The 14040-nt window shown below is 36.8% G+C and overlaps 1 pseudogene across 1 annotated transcript in view; it reads right to left on the bottom strand.

Moving 5' to 3' along the window:
* LOC143229722 (DEAD-box helicase Dbp80-like) overlaps window positions 1-2059 on the bottom strand; it is a 28382-nt pseudogene extending 26323 nt beyond the window's left edge. Inside the window, exon 1 of the transcript XR_013016022.1 lies at window positions 1839-2059. The product of XR_013016022.1 is annotated as a DEAD-box helicase Dbp80-like (transcript). The remainder of the gene's footprint in view (window positions 1-1838) is intronic.
* Window positions 2060-14040: the final 11981 nt, after the last annotated feature.

The raw sequence follows: 14040 nt of genomic DNA, 5'->3' as shown, positions 1-14040 counted from the left end.
TAGGGGTACACTGAGAAACCACATCTCATCACATGAAGGATCACATCCAAAACCAGTGAAAATGGAATGAAACAGAGCAAGATAGGTGACAAATTTGTTGAGAAGAAATTTTAAATAACCTGAGAGCAACCATATCCAAAGAAGAATTTACCAACTAAAAAGGCACTAATGGATCAATCCAGTAAGGCTAAAAGGAGAAAGATCTGTGGAACAAAAGGAGTTCTTGGGTATGAACATATAAAAGGGGAACCCCTAAAGGGAGAAGGTTTCAGTAAGTAACATCAAACAGTTCATAGAAGTTAATCTGGGTCTGAACAATCAACCAAAATCAGAGAAGTAGATGGAAGAGAGCTGGGAAAGAAAGTATGGTTACATTCCTGACTGGCAGAAATCTTAAGAAGTAAAGAACATCCCTAGTGGTGTGGTGGAAGAATCATCACTAGGAAATAAATCCAAGTAACAGCAACTATATGCAAGAAAGAGGAAGTAAGTCTTAAGAGAAAGGTGGTGTAAAAAGGCAAAAAGCCAATGGATTAAAGGCAGCATAAGTGACAGCATGAAAATCCACATTATGTCCATCAAGGAAGAAGGTCGGTAAGAAAGGAAGGTGTGGATTAGTGTAATGACAGGAAGGGAAGAAAATACTTTCTGGTACTGAGGAAAGCATAACATAGTGGACAATGACAGAGACCAACACACCACTGTTGGATGGAAAGTCAAGTAAAAAAAGGCAGTTCACAGTATGATGGCTGAGGGGAAGAGAACAAATGGACCAACAATGAAAGACCTGCCAATGTCAGCTGTAGACAGATAAAAATCTAAGGGCAAGAAGAATAGAACAAAAAGGTGGCTACATGACCAGAGAGTCCAGCTCAATAGGAGGTGAACCAACCAAGCAAAAATACAGAGGAAATCAAACCTAAATTATGGACTTGACAAATTTTGACCTCCTTTAAAACTGGAAGAAACCTTATCTAACTTCTGTTTGCATCTCACCTTTCAATATTTCTGTGACCTCCTTTATAAATGTGGAAAAAACAATGTTTGGACTTCATACTTTATTGGAATTGACCAGTATCATGTTGATAGATTAACCTCCTGGTGATTTAAAAGAAAATGGATTGCAAATAGATAAATTCCCTTAAAATGCTTGGAGGTTGGAAATACTGCTAACATTTGCTGTAGCTAAAATAGAATAAAACATTCAAAACTTACCTATATTACAGTTTTCTACAAATAAACCTAACCATCAAAACCCTACAAGAGTCCAATCTCCTTCCAAACATTTTGATTACTTTTAACATATTCTAAAATATCCCTGTTATTATTAAGAATAGTAGGCAGCTATGTTTTGCAGCAACATTATAAATCACAAATCCATGAAAGTTGATTTTACAATCTAGGCACAGTAATGATTAAACCATACCTAGCATTTACATGTTATATTTGAATATGTAGTTGATACACAATTCTTGCACTTACACTACTGAATGTACTGAAACTTGAAAACTAAACTAAATCTTCTGTACCATTTCTACTTTTAACTCATGTAGCCAATCATTTTAAATTATAAATAACATTTAACTTTTAAAGATGTCAGTTGAACACGAATATAAATATTACAGTAAGTTGCGCAATACTATTAATAATAACAAGACTTACTACTCAATTATTAATAAAATAATAATTGCATTGAAATGGTTCTTACAACATCTAATTAACTTACAATAACTAAACTGAGAATTATGAAAATTCATTTTTTTCATTAAGAGGTTTTTCATTAAGATTAATATAAAGCATGTTCACACCTACACAACAGTAGGTTCGACACCACTTACCTTCTTATAAATTTCAGATAGATGTTTCTCTTGGTCATCTGCAGATTTCGCCCAGTCTTGTGTAGTAGCCATTACTATAAAACGTTTTACTTGGATTTATTCTTTTAATGTTTGTGAGTGACTATTGTGTTACATAAAACACCACTTAAATATTAACCACGTTTAAACAACACACTTTACCATAGCTCGCATGACACAACAATGAGGTTTTTATTGTTGTGTACTGCCCTCTGCTCAGTGTTAAGCTAAATTACAAAAATTGAGAAGTTACTTGTATGGGAAATATTATGTAGAGTTATCAATTATTTACATTTATTTCGTTCTGTTGTGGTTGTTACAAGGCACCAAATACAGTGAAACCTGTCTAAGGTGGAATCGCACGGGACTAAGTAAAATTTCAAGCCTAAACAGGTTTTCCGGCTTAGACACAGTGAATATGCATTTTCTTAATTATATATAATTTTTGAGCGGAACGTTATACTTACTTGACTCAAGGGAAGTAAGACATTTGTGACTAAAGTTATTATACCGTTTATGCTACGTTTATTAGAATAAGAACAAAATAGACATTTAAAATACACCTAAGTACACAAAATCTTAATCAAACTTATTTGAATAAAGTGTCCAGTTTGAAATGTTTTTTGTTTTTTTTAATTGGCTTTCTCATGCGGTTAAAAGAGAACGTCAATTCTACGGCCTGTTCATGAAGTTCATTTTCCCCCTTAACCTTTGCATGCAATTTGACAGCGTTACTACAACTTAACACTTGCAATGAAATAGGTTTGTTTGTTTTTTGAATTTCGCACGAAGCTACTCGAGGGCTATCTGTGCTAGCCGTCCCTAATTTAACAGTGTAAGACTAGAGGGAAGGCAGCTAGTCATCACCACCCACCGCCAACGCTTGTGCTACTCTTTTACCAACGAATAGTGGGATTGATCGTAACATTATAACGCCCCAACGGCTGAAAGGGCAAGCATAGTTGGCGCGACGGGGATGCGAAATCGTGACCCTCAGATTACGAGTCGCGCGCCTTAACACGCTTGGCCATGCTGGGCCGCAATGAAATAGGAACTTCTATTTCCTCACTATCTTTTCCATTTCGTTCGTCGTTTGAATCTCTCACACTGTTACTATCTTGCAATTCTATTATAGATTTTAAATCAATTTCATCTGGGCCCGGCATGGCCGAGCGCGTAAGGCGTGCGACTCGTAATCCGAGGGTCGCGTCTTCGCGCCCGCGTCGCGCTAAACATGCTCGCCCTCCCAGCCGTGGGGGTGTATAATGTGACGGTCAATCCCACTATTCGTTGGTAAAAGAGTAGCCCAAGAGTTGGCGGTGGGTGGTGATGACTAGCTGCCTTCCCTCTAGTCTTACACTGCTAAATTAGGGACGGCTAGCACAGATAGCCCTCGAGTAGCTTTGTGCGAAATTCCAAAACAAACAATTTCATCTGTTTCTGTTAAAACATTCTTGTCAACGTTCACAAAACTATCCGCGTTCACAGAATCATCCGCATCAATCTTCTCAATCAGAGTTTGAATTTCACTAGAATCGTCATAACAAACAACTTCTCCACAATCTCTGCCATTATCAAGAATAAATCCACAGTTTCGAAAGCACTTTATTATGCATTCATCTTTTACGCATTTGATTAAATAACTTAAAAATGCAATTGCATCTAATACATCAATTTTCATGGTTATTTCAGACGCTCTCTTACAGTCGTTCATGTTTGCTGAAACATTATTTTTTGTATTTCAATTTTATACACTGTATAATTCCATTATCTAGTGGCTGTAGAACTGATGTTGTACATGATGGTAGAAAAACTATAGGAACATTTGAAAGTTGAACTTTTGGGTGACAAGCTGCATTATCTAGGAAAAGTAAGATATTCCTATTTTCTTGTTCCATTCTTTTGTTTAATTTGTTCAAAAAATATCTCGAATATAGCACTTGTCATCCACACATTATTATTCGCTTTCCATTCCATAGGAAGTTGATTCTTCCTTAAATTTTTGAAACAGCGCGGATTTTCACTCTTTCCCATTGCCCATGGTAAAATTTCCCTAAATTTTAAAATTAGGGAAGATAGGAATTTATTTTTTCGTGAGAAATATTTGAAGAGTAGAATTTTGCACTTAAAAGAAAAATATATTTCTACAAATAATGAATCTAATTTCACTGCAAAAATAATGACGGCAGAAAAAAACAAAACAGAATATATTCAACCAAAACTTACTGTAACAAAATGTCCGAGAATTTATTAATATTTAAACAAATTATAAGTCAAATATTTAATCAAAAACATTTTCCGCCTTATTCAGGTTCTAATGCTACTTGTTGATAGATGATGAGGAAGGTGAAAGATAGTTTTCCGTCCGCGTTACCCAGGTTCCGCCATATAGAGGGCCTTTTATAAGAAAAATCTTAAGATAATGCTGCAAAATGTTAATATTTCCAGCTTATACAGGTTTCCGCCCTATGCGGTTTCCGACTCAGACAGGTGTTACTGTATAAGGTAGCTTAAAAATGGGTTTCCTTTTGAGATAATATTACATTCTAGGACGAAACTCAAAAGTAAATCAACTTTAAAAAGAAAGAAAGAAACTCAAGGCCAGCCTTTATCATTCAAACACTGCTGGCCAAAATCTTAAGGCCAATGAACATAAAGAAAAAATATGCATTTTGCGTTGTTAGACTCAACCACTTATTTGAGTAGAGCTTCGAAAGATGAAAATATGAAAAGGGAAAATAAAAATAAAAATCTTTTTAGCATTTAATAGGGAAAATGTGAACACTATAAAATTAGCCTAAACACTAGCTGGTCAAAAGTTTAAGACCATACCAAAAAGAAGTTCTAAACAAGGTAGGAAGTGCCCAACAAAAGTTCTCACTAGTGAGTTGCACAGCCGTCATTGCGAATAACTACAAACATTCACTTTGGCATGGTCGATATAAGTGTTTGCAGAGGGCTAGCTGAAATGTTATTCAAAGTGGTGAAGATGGCTTCACGAATATCATGCACTGTTTATAATTGACGTCCATTTCTATAGACTTTCCTTGCCATCCACCACAAAACATTGTCAATGGGGTTCAGTTCGGGCGAACACGCTGGATGGTCCAAAAGAATCAAGTTATTCGCCATGAAAAAGTCTTATATCCTGCGGGCATTGTGGATTGCAGCGTTGTCTTGCTGAAAGATCCAGTCATTTCCACACAAGCGAGGGCCTTCAGTCAATAAGGATATTCTCTCCAAGATGCCAATGTAGCAAGCTGCTGTTTGACGCCCCTGTATAACCTGAAACTCCATTGTTCCATGGAAGGAGAAAGCACCCCAGATCATGATGGAGCCTCCTCCACTGTGTCGTGTAGAAAATGTCTCCAGTGGGATATCCTTATCGTGCCAGTAACGTTGGAAATCATCTGGACCATCCAGGTTAAATTTTTTGTCATCAGAGAACAAAACCTTCATCCACTTTTCTATGTCCCATGTTTAGAGCTTTTCAGCGAAGTTTAACCGAGCTGTTTCGTGGTGTGGAAGAAGACGTGGCCTTTAAAGACGTTTTCGGCTTTAAAGCCTTTCTCTCGTAGATGCCTTCTCATTGTTCTTTAGCTGCGTTCTGCGTCCGTAAGGGCCTTAATCTGGTTCGACGATTAGCTAATGTTTTGTCGAACAACCCATCGAATCCTTCTGGTCAACGCCGGCGAAATGTTCTTGGGCGAACCACTTGAAATTCTCGTTTCGTATCCCTCAGGGTCTTTTAAGAAATTTGCAACATCAGTTTTACTACGCCCAATCTTACCAGCGATGGCACGTGAGAGAAACCTTTCTTTTGCAGCTCGACAATTCTGCCACGTTCACACTCTGTCAACCTTTAGCCTTTGCCATGTTTTTACCCAATGTAACACAGGAGATGTCAGTGGGAGATGTTGACAACGCTAATGCGTGAACACAAATGACTAAATTTCGTTACATTTTTACCGATTAACGCTTCGTTTCAGAATAGCCTTAAACATTTGACCAGCTAGTATTTAGGCTAATTTCATAATGTTCCCTATTAAACGCTAAAAATGTTTTGTTTTTTTCCCCCTTTTTTATTTTCATCTTTCGAAATTCTACTCAAATAAGTGGATGAGTCTAACAAAGCAAAATGCATTTTTTTTATGTTCTTGGGACTTAATATTTTGGCCAGCAGTGTATACTTATCAAGCTTTTTCTTAAATTTATTTCAGGTTACTGCGTCTACAACACTTGAAGGCAACCAATTCCAAAGACCAACCACCCTGTTAGAAAAATAAAACTATCTTCACTGAAGAGGACTCGATAACTCCCACCTTTTTAATACTACTATTATTATTCTTTAGTTACACTATTCTCACTGTTAAATACAAAGAGAAATGATGCATTAACAATAACAATTCCCTTTATAATCTTAAACACCTCAACCAGATCTTCCTAACTCTTCTTTTTCAAAAGAAACAGTATAAAAAATTTCATCTTCTTCTCGTTTGACAACCCCTTCATTCCAAGCACCTTTCTAGTAGACCTTCTCTGAACCCTTTCCAGCAATTAAATGTCTTTCCTAAAGCAAGGAGCCCAAGACTGAATACAGTATTCCAAATGTGGTCTAACCAGTGACCTGTACAAAGAAAGTATAACCTCCTCTTTGCCCTACCATTAGCAACAGCACACAGATTGGATAGCTTTAGAGAGTGATCGACTATCTCAACCATTTCTATATAAGGAGTTAACAACAGATCTAAAATAGCATTTTTTCTAATAGATTCCTTCCTTAACCAGTTGGTTCCAGGAACCTCCTTTCCATTTCACATTTCATAAGGATTTCCTATAATGTTTAGAAATAAACCAAGAATCCTCACAAAGCTAAAGACTATGTATGGGAAATTGAAGCAAAGAAGATACTGTACTTTGACGAAAAAAAACATAATTCAATTGTTGTTGTACTCTTGACGCCAAGTTGCACAAATCTTCGATATTTTTGTCGTCACCTTAAATGAATATTGTTCCATTATAGTGTCGCGTAGTTTATAGACATTTAAAGGCCCCACTAAACAATATATAAATGTAGGCGACCAAGTGAGTGCAAATCAAGTAAAAGTTCAATCACAAAAAGTTAGCTGGCGTATGAATGACTAACCACAGCGAGCGATATTTTAAAGTGAGTTTTACAGTATAATTGTGATAAGGAAAATAATTTATTTGGTCAAAGAATGTTCTAAAGTAATTGAACTCATGTCTGTGGACTCTGACAAAAACGAGACAATTATTTAAAGTTTCAGACACAACTGTGGTAAAAAATATTGTAAGGTAAGAAACAAAGTAGAGAAAAAAGATTGTCAATCACATTCTATAGAAATTTATTCAACCTGAGAGGAGGTTTAATAAGAAAATAGAAATATTTCGAATTTTTAGATACAACTTAATACCCTATAGTGTTAAGAATTTTATACATACAATTGACTTATTTTGAATATATTATTTTAAAACAAGTGGGTTGTGTGTTGTCCATTTATTATTCGAATTTATCGCCAACAACTCACAGACAATTACCATAGAAGAATCTTCATCACCCACCCATATTTAAAACCCTGGCAAAGAAGATTAGAATAAAAAATTGGGAACACAGTTTCATTACTCAGATATAGACAGTTACAGCTATCGCATCAGGATACGTGTGTTTGTTTGTTTTTGAATTTCGCACAAAGCTACTTGAGAGCTATCTGTGCTAGCCATCCCTAATTTAGTAGTGTAAGACTAGAGGGAAGGCAGCTAGTCATCACCACCCACCGCCAACTCTTGGGCTACTCTTTTACCAACGAATAGTGGTATTGATCGTCACGGCTGAAAGGGCGAGCATGTTTGGCGCGACGGGGATGCGAATTCGCGACCCTCAGATTACGAGTCGCACGCCTTAACACGCTTGGCCATGCCGGGCCAGGATACGTGCGTAACAAAGCTCATTGTGTCTTACCAACTGATATGGAAAACTTGAAAAGAAAACCAAAGCTAGTGTAAAATTAATATAATTGGTCAATATATATATAAATAACTATAACCTGAATTTATGATACTCCTGAATAAAATACGTAACAATATAAGAACATACTCTTTATGTATTTATTACATACAAAATCACAACATCAGTTTCATAAATTAGTAAGTTAGTCTTTAGCCAGTCACTTGTCAGTAAAAGTCTGTTATAAAAGAAGTCAATATCTCCTTGTAATTCGCAGCCAATAGAAATAAAAAATTGTCGTCGACTTCTCTATACATTTTGACTGCTTAACTGTTCAACAGAAAAGGAAAATGTATGCAAAGAAAAATATGTATCATTGTTTCATTTAGCTGTTGTATGCAAATATCTTTTACGATTTCTATAGTAACTGATTAATGTGTCAATTGGTTAATCATAGTTACAACTTCGTCTCCTTAATTCTCATGTCAGCTTCCACTGGTTGGTGACCTTTGTGCTTTCACAACTTGCACATTTCTTTCGGTGTTTTAATAAATGTTGTTGTAATGGATTTTCGTAACTAGCAACTCTGGTGGTAATTTAGTTTGATTTCAGCCAAATGAATGAGAAGGCTGTCATAAGTAGATCGGCTATTTGTTGGTTCTGTCTCTTACTTGAAAGTCTGACACTTCCTCACCCGGCTCATCATGAACAAACAAATAATACTTTCACTGGTTGAGTTAAGGTAACAGGAGACAACAACCTTACTCATCAGTCTCATATTCTGATTCCTGGTCAAGTACTGTTGCTAAGGTAAACAAGTTGTCAATGTGAATACATGCTTATACATTTCTTGACTGATGTAACTTGCACGTCAATGGACCAATATGTCAAAATAGGAGAAAAGCAAACACATATTCAGTACGTAATACAGACCGTAACTAATCTACGTAATTTTGTGGACATTGGGGGAAAAGACCACATATCACCGAGAGTAGGTTTTCACTTCCAGGAATGAGCATTTTCATCAAACAGCCTGAATATCTCTTTTACGTTTATCTGTACGTCATCATGTGCAAAACGAATGCACACTCATGTTGGTTTGGTCATAATAAAAAGTTGCCAAATATTTAGTTGATAGCACTTAATCTGCTAAACAACCAAACTGAAGCTGGTATTGCAAAGTGTGCACCTTCACCAAACCTAGGAATTTATACAACCCAGAAAACAGTTGACTGTTGAAATTAGCTCCCTGATTCAGTGGATTTATTCTAGTGTTTTGAACCAACATATATAATGCTCTACAATTACATCAGCAACAGATGCTGAAGCATTAACGAGTGGATAAACATTGGCCCATTTATGAAGTAATCAATAGCAATTAATATGTACCAATGACAAATCTCCAGATGTTGACCAGTAATGGCTGTTTTCTGTAAGGAAGAATCAAGTATTCTCTGATGTAGTTTACCCGGTTTAAGCTCTAGGTTACTTGCTACATTTCTCAATCTGTGCAGTCTGAGTTTTACTTTACTGTGTGAAAATAAGTATGAGTATTAATGCTATGTCCTCAGTCAGGAGCGTAGCCAAGGGGGGTTTTAAACCCCCCATGGACCCAAACTTTTTAGACAAGTTCAGTAGCCACTTGTGAAGTTTCATAAAGATCCGTGATTGCATGACAGATAATTTCACACACAACAAATGATCAAATGCAAATTTCTGATTGAACACTCTTTTAATACAGCAAGTTTTGTCAGAACTAGAGAAATACAATCGAATATCTATAAAGGCTCAAACGCCTGTTCGTTCTTGCCAGGACATCTATAACACAGTTTGGTTCAACTTTAATATCACTATGAATGTATAATGAGGCCAGGCCATTCAATCGATCTTCAGTGGTGATATTTCTCAAATACGTTTTGAGTCTTCTGAGAGTTGATAACGAACGCTCCACTGAGTTCGTTGACACAGGCAGCGTAGCAAATACTTTCAACAGTCTAGAAATGACTGGGAACATTTCTGCATTGCACATTGCATATGCATCTATGACATTTTTTGGTCTGTTGTTCGCAAGTGATTTGTACCAAACCCTAAGTTCACCTACTGCAGCTAGTGAAGTGCTGTCAATGTCAGCCTTGTATATATTGACCAGCTCTTTAATTTGGTCACATTGTTGTGCTGTAGGTTCTGACCGTTCTGTGGTAGATCCTGATAGTAGTAGACACATAAAGTTTGTAAGGAGAGCTTTGTGACTGGACAAACAATCATATATTTGTGAAAGAAAGTGATCAACAAGTGGTACAAATACAACAATACGAAAGTACTCCTCAGGGCTAGTGATTTGTGGGTTAGCACGGTACATCTGTCTTTTACCCTGCCTTGGCATTATGATGTCGGTTTGAAGCTCACTACACAGAGTTTGAGCCTCATAGAAAATGTTGTTAAATTCATTCACAGTATTATTTCTGAGTGAACGGATTAAATCTTCCACTATTTCTGCGTGATGCATCGCAGCACCAAAATCAATGTTCTGTTGCTGCAGTAAGCTGCACTAAAGGAAAACAATTTAGCAATGGTAAGTAGAGTATTGATGAATTCTGGCTGTGTTATAGAACACAACAATTGATTGGTTTGTGTGGCAGAATCTGTCTTGCCAACCTGATATGGTCTCAAGGGCATCTGCAACTGTATGGATTAATTCCAGAAAGACAATGAATGAGTCATGTCTCTCAACCCACCGGGTGGGGTAGATACCTTTCAAACTTTTTTTTTTCGATTCAGGTGCTTTATTCTCCACCGAAAGAGCCAAAACGTGCTTTCGTTTGGATGTATTGGGAAAGTTTTCAATGCTAGAAATTACTCCCATGCAATTTCGCACAGGAACTTCTTTACAAGCATCAGAAATTGCCAAGTTTAAGGAATGGGCTATGCAATGTACATAGGGTGCAAGTGGGAATTTATCAGTTATGTGTCTCTGGACACCATTGAATTTCCCACTCATAGAGGCAGCACCGTCGTACCCTTGTCCTCGCAGGAAAGCCATGTCAATACCATATTTTGTCAGATTGGTTATGATAACATCAGCGAAGTTTTTGCCTGTCACATCATAAACAGGTATAAATTGCAAAAAATCTTCTCTCATTGCAACAGAGTTGTTATTGGAATGCAAACATCTAACACACAGCGAAAACTGTTCAATGCCTGAACTATCTGTTTTCATCAGCTTATACTGAGAAACATTTTGCAGCATTAACCTTGTTTACCAAAGCATCAAGAACATGAGTATTACAGGCATTGATGATTTCATTTTGAATGTGAGGAATCAGATACATAGCATTCATTTTTGTACTCTTAAGGCTTGCTGAAAGCTTGACATCACCCTTTGCCCTGCAGTGCAAAATTGCCCGAAAATTCCCATCATTATTGATGGGCTCCTCATCAGTTTCACCAACAAACATTGGACTAGAATCATATTTTCCCTTCAAAGCTAAACCCTGTCTCCCACACAGCAATACAGTATCAATAATAGGCATTAAATATTGCCGGTTCTGTTCAATTTCTTGCTTGTAAGTTGCATCAAGCTGCAAGTGCACAGATGAACTTGTGTTTACGACCTGTAGAAAATTGTTAGCCTTTTCTTTGCTGTCTTGATGGTAATGTTTCAATTCATGTGCCTTGAAGTCTTCAACAGCCTTCTTCGAGTTTGTGTATGGAAATTTTACTAGTTGTCCCAATTTATGGCTTCCAACACTAGCACCATCAGGAGCAAAAAGACAGCAATACTTGCAAAAGGCACCTTTTACATGTGGACTGTAGAGTAGCCATCTCCACTGTGAAAGCCAACGATGCTGAAAATGCAGCTTTCTTGGACCACACTGGGGGAAACATAAACACTCCCTGGCTTCCAAGCATTCTCAAGGAGGCATTTTTTGGTTTCAGCGTTTATCTAAAAGAAACAGAAAGACATAGTTCTAATTAAGTTATTTTGCACATGGGAAAGTTTGTTATGAGAGTACAATAACATCGAAGAGAAAGGCTTAGAGCTGTACTTCACAGAGCAGGCCTAACATCCTGTGGCTGTAGGCCTACAATCACTAGCAGAAATAAATATTCAGTCTAAAACTCATCAGAGTGTTTACATGATATTTAATACAAAATTACTATAATGAGGAATCGACTTACCTCCTCATTATACTGTTTATATGATATTTAAAACAAAATTAATATAATGAGGAGTCGACTTACCTGTTTACCAATGCTAACATCATCAGAAATGTAATTTCCACTGTCCCAGACTGGACCTGAGGTGATAGTGGCAGCACTGGTAGAAGGCCACGGTGATGACTCTGACAATTCAGTTGACAATTCTGATTCAACCTGATTGGCTGCAGCAGACTGATCAGGTTCAGCCTCATGAATGGGTTTAAAGAGCCCATGCAGTGTCATTTGCTTTTTCAGGCTTGACACAGTAAATCATTGTTTATCGCAACTTCTGTTTGTTAATGTCACATTCACAGTACCATTGGCGCCATCTATAGTGAATGGTTCACTATAGATGGCGCCAATGGTACTAGGTTAGTGCCATGGTGCTGCCAGCCTGCCACGGTGCGACTCACTGTTTATTTGTGAAGTTAATTCTTGAAATCCAGGGAATATGAACATACACTGTCCATGATATTTGAATACAGATTATAGACACTATACATATATTTTGCACTCTCCTGAGTGAATATATTTTATATGTTGATGACACGACTGTAGGCCTACTTTGCTGGGCCTGATAACTTAAAATTATATATTATATATATAGGCCTATTTAGTTATTTATGATTAAAAAATAAAACAAACACTTCAGTGTGTCATTCTGAAACTTGCCAAAAAGGTAGTCTCAGAATGCATAATTCAGGTTTTTCTATTATGTTTTCATTGAAAAATTTCCCGAGGGGAGCATGCCCCTGGACGCTCTTAGCATAGTTTCGCGCCTGCGGCGCTTGCATCAAGCACTTAAACTAACCCTTCAAATAGCCATTTCTGGCTACGCCCCTATCCTCAGTTACTATTCTCACAGTCGTGAAGTGTTAGTCATGGTATCCATCTACGAGTGGAACCACCTTCTATATAGTTTGATGTTATAATGATGAAATCATCTCAACTCCCTCAGATTCAGGATGTTGAGTGAACTGACAGGGTCTATCTGTCTAGCAGGACATTCAATTAGGTTTTACATGTTGTATGCAATGTTGATATCCAATGTTCAATTATTCCTCTCGCTACAGCAAAGCATGGTTCACTCAGATGGTGAACTTTCTAACTTAAAATTGTAGTGTTTCATAACCACTACAATAGAAAACAGTTGTTTTTTTTTTTTGTTATACAGTATATGCACTTAATTGCCACGAGTGAATAGCTCACATTCATGACTACTCATTTTATGTCATTTTACAAATACAACAACACTGATCTCACATTATCCATCAATAATTTATAATTTTTTTCATGGATATGCCATCAGTGAGACTTCCAGTAAACACACTTCATGGAATGTAATGCTTATTCACAGTCTTCAATTCATTTGAAGTGTATCTCAACTTTAGCGAGATACAATAATGGTGTGATGATCTCGGAAATGTTGCCACAGTCTAGAAAACTGTAGACTTCATGTCCAGTCAAACAATGAGGCCAGTCCTGCACTATTTCAGTTTTAGTAGGATCCATTTAAACTCCATCTCTACTAACAATATAACCAAGAAATTCCACTTCCTTGCATGTGAGCACACAGTTTTCTGTTATCAATTTCAAGTCTGCCCCTTTTTGTATCCTAAAATACTATTTTAAAGTTCTTAGCTACAGACTTGAATGTGTGATTAAACACTAAATCATTATTTACATAGGCCAGGAATCTCTCTCATTTCAGTTTAAGCTCCATTACCATGTTGAAAGTGGCAAGAGTATTAAATAAGTTACACAGAATGATTAAGAACTCAAATAAGCCACTTCTTGCGCTATGCACAGTCTTATATCTGCTCTCATTATTCATTTTAATTTGCTATTTTCTGTAAGTTAGGTCTAAGATGTTTAACCAATTGATTATTTCCATTTCCTTCATGACAAGGAAAGGCATAATTGTGTGCTGGCACACTTAACTACTCAGAATCCATACAGAAACTTGGTGTACCCCCTTCTTTCCCACAGTCTCTGCTGGAAATTATCAATCATAAACTG

The sequence above is a fragment of the Tachypleus tridentatus genome, chromosome 10, assembly GCF_004210375.1.
Source record: "Tachypleus tridentatus isolate NWPU-2018 chromosome 10, ASM421037v1, whole genome shotgun sequence".
Taxonomy (NCBI): Eukaryota; Metazoa; Arthropoda; class Merostomata; order Xiphosura; family Limulidae; genus Tachypleus; species Tachypleus tridentatus.
This window is presented reverse-complemented; position numbering and strand designations above follow the sequence as displayed.